The 6,878-nt window shown below is 35.5% G+C and overlaps 1 pseudogene; it reads right to left on the bottom strand.

Moving 5' to 3' along the window:
* Nucleotides 1–784: 784 nt before the first annotated feature.
* On the bottom strand, nt 785–2,595 carry LOC102840520 (annotated as a pseudogene).
* Between the last annotated feature and the right edge of the window lie 4,283 nt (nt 2,596–6,878).

Genomic DNA, 6,878 nt, shown 5'->3' with positions numbered 1-6,878 from the left:
ATGAGCGAGTGCCTCCAGTGCTGTATTAGTTTGTTGAAATATTTTAATTTTTATTTCATTAATTCCAGGAGCCTTGTTATTCACCAATACCTTTAATGCACCTTGCACTTCTTCCTTGAAGATCATTGGTTCTTGATCATGTGCTATGTTTTGATATGGTTAAACATTGATCATTTCTTTTTGGTACAATGACTCTTTGTATTCCTTCCACCTTCTTTTGCTTTTATCTGCATCACTCAATATTTTGACACTAGAATTCAATATTTCAAGTTGAGGCTTGAATTTTTTCTTCATTTCTCTCAGCTTATAGAATACTGAGCATGTTCTTCCCTTTGGTTTTCTATCTCCAGGTCTTTGGACATTTGATTATGATATTAGACTTTGTCTTCTTGAGCTGCCTTTTGAACTCTTTTATTCAGCTCTTTTATCTCCTCATTTCCTCCATTTGCTTTATCATCTCTACTCTGAAAAGAAAGGTTCAGAGTCTCTTCTGACATTTGTTTTGGTCTTTTCCTTCTTTCTTATCTTCTCACTTTTTTTCTTTCCATTTTAAATACAACTTTATTTAAGCCATTGCATTTTTCACTTACAATACAGTGCTAGTGAAGTGCAATGTTACTTTCTTTTCCTATGCTCTTAACGCAATATTCAAGTATTGGGAATGCTCAGAAATGTAGTACAGCAGTTCTACTTTTTAAAAACTGCTATTGAATGTGCTACAAATTTGGGTCCTTCAGTGTTTTACTGTGGAACAATGCTAAGGTATCTATGCTTAGATACTGGCTTAATCAACCTCCTCAATGGTGGGCCCAGAAGAGGCAGCACCAGATGGAGGAGCTCCACCACCAGGGAAACCCCAACACATTCCAACAGGAATGCCTCCTGAACCCTGGTACAACTTGGTAATGATGGGGTTGCAGACTTTCTCCAGCTCTTTCTGTTGATGTTCAAATTATTCTTTCTCTGAAGTCTGATTTTTATCAAGCCAATTGATAATTTCATTGCATTTATCAAGAATCTTCTGTCTGTCTTCTTCATTGATCTTGCCTTGACGTTTTTCATCTTCAACAGTTGCTTTCATATTAAATGCATAGGATTCAAGTGAATTTTTAGAGGACACCTTATCCCGCTTTTTCTCATCTTCAGCTTTGTACTTCTCTGCTTCCTGAACCATTTGTTCAATGTCTTCTTTACTCAAGCGGCCATTGTCATTAGTGATGGTAATCTTGTTCGCTTTTCCAGTACTCTTATCCACAGCAGAAACATTGAGGATACCATTGGCATCAATATCGAAAGTGACTTCAATCTGAGGAACACCACAAGGTACAGGAGGTATACCAGTAAGTTCAAATTTGCCAAGCAGGTTGTTATCCTTGGTCATGGCATGTTCACCTTCATAAACCTGAGTGAGTACCCCTGGCTGGTTGTCAGAGTAGGTTGTGAAAGTCTGTGTCTTCTTGGTAGGTATAGTAGTATTGCGCTTGATGAGTATAGTCATGACTCCACCAGCAGTTTCAATACCAAGGGAAAGAGGTATGACATCCAGAAGCAATAAATCTTGAACATTTTCAGACTTGTCTCCAGATAAGCTGGCTGCCTGGACAGCTGCCCCATAAGCAACAGCCTCATCAGGGCTGATACTCTTGTTCAATTCTTTGCCATTGAAGAAATCCTGAAGTAGTTTCTGAATCTTGGGAATACTGGTAGAGCCACCCTCCAGGACAATGTCATGGATCTGTGACTTGTCTAGTTTGGCATCCCTAAAAGCTTTCTCCACAGGATCCAGTGTGCCACGGAATAGGATAGCATTCAATTCTTCAAATCGGGCCCGGATAATGAAGGTATAGAAGTCAATACCTTCATACAGAGAATCAATCTCAATATTGGCCTCGGTGCTAGAAGAGAGAGTGCACTTTGCACATTCACAAGTGAGTGTCTCCAGCTGTAGATTTGACCTCAAAGATTCCATCTTCAGTAGTGAGGATTGACATATCAAAGCACCTCCTCCTAAGTCAAAGATCAACACATTTCTTTCAGCACCAACCTTTTTGTCTAAGCCATAGGCAATAGCAGCAGTAGTTGGCTCATTGTTGATCCTGAGTGCATTGAGGTTAGCAATGATTCCAGCATCTTTGGGGAGTCATTAAAGTAGGTTGGTAGAGTGACAACCACATTGGTAACAGTCTTTCTAAGGTAGGCTTCTGCAATTAGCTTCATCTTTGTTAGAACCGTAGAGGACACATTCTCTGGATAGAAACTTTTGGTCTCTCCCTTATATTCTACTCGGACCTTGGGCCTGCCTGCATCATTCACCACCATGAATGGCCAATGCTTCATATTAGACTGGACAACAGCGTCATCAATTCATCTTCCAATCAAACATTTGGCATCAAAAACACTGTTAGTAGGATCCATGGCAACTTGATTCTTTGTGACATCACCGATCAATCATTCGGTGTTAGTAAAAGCTACACAGCTTGGGGTGGTTCAGTTGCCTTGATCATTTGTAATGGTCTCCACTTTCCAGTGCTGGAAGACATCCACACAGGAGTAGGTGATGCCAAGATCAATGCCTATTGCAGGTCCCTTAGACATGATTGCTCAGTGGAGGTCCCGATTAAGAGAAGAAAAACAGACCGCAAGGCTGCCGCTGAGCAAAATGAGCCTTTCTTGTCTTCTTAATGACCTTTGCTTTCTTCCTGTATGATGTTCTTGATGTCTTTCTGTAACTCTTCTGGTCTTAAGTTTTTAGTGTCTAATGCCTCAAATCTGTTGTTGAGAGAATCTTGACAGAGAATCTCTTAATTCAGGTGGGATGTGTTCAAGATCATATTTTGGCTCTTTTGGACTTGTTTTAATTTTCTTTAACTTTAGCCTGAGGTTTCATATGAGCAATTTATAGTCTGTTCCACAGTCTGCCCCCAGTTTTGTTTTGGTTGATGATATGGAGTTTTTCCACCATCTCTTTCAACATATGTAGTCAGTTTGGTTTCTGTGTATTCCATCTGGTGAGGTTCATGTGCAGTCTTTTATGTTATTTTAAAAAAGATAATTGCAATGAAGAAGACATTTGTCTTTCAAAATTCTATCATGCAATCTCCAGCATCCTTTCTGTCACTAAAGCCACAATTTTGAACCACTGATCCTTCCTCTCTGTTTCTAATGTTTGCATTCCAATCACCAGTAATTATCAATACAACTTTATTGCATGTATGATCAATTTAAGACTGGAAAAGTTGGCAGAATTCTTCAATATCAGCATCACTGGCCTTAGAGATTGGTGTGTAAATTTGAATAATGGTGATATTAACTGGTCTTCCTCGCAAGAGTATGACTATTACCCTATCACAGACAGAGTTAATCAAGCATTAACTCTGAAAAAAAGGAGATTATTTAATATAAAGGATACTTCCCAATAAAGGTACATCTATTTTTAATCTGGAATTGTTGTATGGCACTGTAAGATAAGCACTGGACTGGTAATCACAAGGCCAACAGTTGAAATGTACCTGCTGTTAACTGGAAATCCTATACCATGACACTATTAGTCTGAACTGACTAGACAACACTTAACAACAACAACAGAATATATACACAAACAGACATTTATCCTATTTCAGGTTATGTCATTATTTTTCTGTGTCATTTTGATTTGAGAGTGACTCTTTGTAGAAGGTTGACATTGAATTTAAAAAAAACAAAACAAGCAAATGGCTTTCACTTGAAGGATTTAGTCTGTTATCATTTGTTTTAAAAATGACACTTAACAATAACAATTTTTAATCTATATTCTGAATTCACTAACTTCAAGGAGATTAAACATAATAAAATATATTTAAAAATAATAAAGTGAGATAAACTTAGAAATACAACCAGAAAGGTAAAAAAATCTGTGTTGATAAGAGTATTGATGGAAAACTACCATATATTAGTTATATTTTAACACCTCAATGACACCAAAATAATGTATATAGTATTAGAATGATACAATTACTATATCAAATCAAATATATGACATTGTAATGGATCATTTATTTAGAACAAGTATTTCCTGATAGTATATTCTAAAATTTACAAACAAAAGATCATAGTTAAAATAGCAAAGTCTCTATTCACAATGTAATAAAGCCATAAATTTATTACCAAATGATATGAAAAACTAATCACTGGGAAATAAAAGCAAAAACTTCTGCTATATAATGTTGTGGTCAAAAGTTAAATCAAATCTCCTATTGCAAATTATTAAAATGAATGACAATCACATTATTTTATATCATGGTAATCTCATTGTAGGTATTATTCAGTTATAGTTATGTCTAAATCTTTACAATGAGCAAAATGAATTTACTTAATTATATTTTCATCAAATATAAAAGAATGAAACAATATTAAATAATTATTGAACTCCAGAAAATTGAAAAGGTACATCAAAATAAACCTAATAAATTAATAATTATTAATTAGATAAGAGTATAATGTTTAAATACCACTGAAAGCTTTTTAAAATGAGAAACCAACAACATGTTTATAATGATTTCAATTCAGTTAATGAAAGACAAGGAAAGTAAATTTTAGATTGATAGTTTGCTTAATGTCAAAGGTGATAAAATCAGTTATCGAAGAAAGAATCTGATAACCCTGCGTTTTCCTAGAATAAAGAATTGTGACGAGCCCTTCTTTTCTTCCTTCAGTCAGATGAAAGTGCGGTACAGAGTGAAACTTTCTTAATTTTCTGAAATACCTCCATTTCCAATTTACAATGCTACTGCAGGTTTTTCGTACTGTTATTTTTCCATTAGTATTTTCTCCAAAGATAATTTTTTTATTGTTTTTCATTTTGTTTTTTAAATTGTTGCAAGACCTTTTATTCCTAACTGGGGACTAAAAATTGAGTTGCTTATGAGCTGTTTATTGTTGTTACTGTTATCCAGTTGGTTACAATCATAGTGACCCTGTATAGGGTTTCTGAGCAACATCTAGTGGGTTTGAACTGTCAACCTTGTGGTTCACAGTCCAGTGCTGATGCTGCAGTGCCACATCAGGAGTTGCTAGAAGAAGCAAAAAGCACATGGCAAAAGGACTATTTGAATCCACACTTATTTTTGTTAGAAGTAATTGGCTGGGCTTTGACTTGGGGCAGATTGAAACACTGCCACGTCCTGTACCACCCTCATAATTGTTGCTATGTTGGAGCCCATGTTACTGTGTCGATTCATCTCATTGAGGGAATTCCTTTCTATTATTAGTGTGACAAGTCCCCTGTACCATACTCCTGTACTCCTGAGACATCTCTGGAGCACTGAGTTAATTCTGAAGTCTTACCAACTTCTTCATCAAAAGGTCCTGATCTTATTACTGGGCATGTCTGAAGAGCAGTGATCCTAACAACTTGAAAAAGAGTAAGCAATTTAACTTTCTGCCTTGCCCTGACATTTTAAGAGGATGTGTACTTGGAAATGTATCCTTTTAGCACACATTGTCAACAAAGTAAATATATAGGTAGACTGGTGAGAGAAAAAGAAAACGGCTCCCAGCAACAAAATTGCTTGTCCCAATTATTTTAGCCCAGATGAGTCTGACAGGAAGCAGGAAAGGTAATAGATAGGCTGAAGAATATAGACCCATTATTTTGTTTCTCTGTTATTGGACTCCAGCAAAGAGCAAGGATAAACTGGTCATGGCAGGGTTAAATATGTGGGTGTTATATTCCATTTGCTCCTTCTGATTATTTATGGGATGGGCATAATCAAGTTGATTTGGTTAACACATGTAAATTGTTCCTAATGATTGGTTAAACAATGACAACTAGGGTATGAGAGCACTGTAGGAAAACAAATTTCCTCAGAACACAGAGTTCCTGGAGAACAATATTTTTCTGAATCTTGATGCAGAGTATCGAGTTGAGGATATTTTATGTTTAACTGTGAAAAATACTTAATTCTTTTCAGTAAATGAAAAGCCTTCACCAAAGAAAATTCTTTAGAAAATAGTTCATCAACCTATATCCAAAGGAATTGAAGGGGAAATAGCTGCTGTAAAGGATTTAGAAACCTTTTTTCTGCTTTCAATTAAAAAAACAAAACAAAACAAAAAACCCCAGTATTGGTCACTCCTGGTATTTACTGCAGGATGAGATCATTGGTTTTCTTCTAAATTTTATTCCCTAAAGATTTTGCAAGGACACCAAGTGCTGAAATTATGAAGATGAATGAAAACCATGAAGTTTGTCAGAGGCAGATCTATAAGCATGTGTAATTCATCGTGTAGTTTCTTTTGCAGAGACTTTATTGCAGGGATTTAAAAATATCAAAAAGAATTCTGGCATGTGGAATCATCAACCAGAAATAACTTTGCATCAAATCCCCAAATGGCCTTTCTGATTGGCAGGTATGCACATGCTGAGAAGTAGTGTTTCCTCTTCCTTACACTTTCTGTGCTCTCTGTATAAGGAGGTATCAGTTCTAACTAAACCTCTTGAAGGTAAAAGATCTTAATGTGGATTTAGTTTCATATCAGTGTCAGATCCCTGACCTATAGATAACAGGGAAATTATAAAGCACTTCCTGTCTATAGTAACTAAAGTTAGGATATAACATTTTAGTACTGAAAGGAACTTTAAAACTATCCTATTCACCACCAAATTTCTCATTTTGCATAAAATAAAATAAAAATTGAAAGAATTCAGATTTTTTTGACAAAGACAATAGTACTAGAAGGAACATTCAAAATTCTTGTCTCATAAATGTTTTTTGTACATTGTATCAATATTTGTAATCAGATTTATAGTATTTTTATCATGTTAATGCATCACAATGTTTTATCTGAATATTGCTAAAAATATTCTGACATCAGTAGTATATAAGAGATGCATATAAAGC

Source organism: Chrysochloris asiatica, unplaced genomic scaffold, assembly GCF_000296735.1.
Source record: "Chrysochloris asiatica unplaced genomic scaffold, ChrAsi1.0 scaffold00016, whole genome shotgun sequence".
NCBI classification, from domain to species: Eukaryota; Metazoa; Chordata; class Mammalia; order Afrosoricida; family Chrysochloridae; genus Chrysochloris; species Chrysochloris asiatica.
Note: the sequence above shows the minus strand (reverse complement) of the source record. Positions and strands in the feature narration are given on the sequence as shown.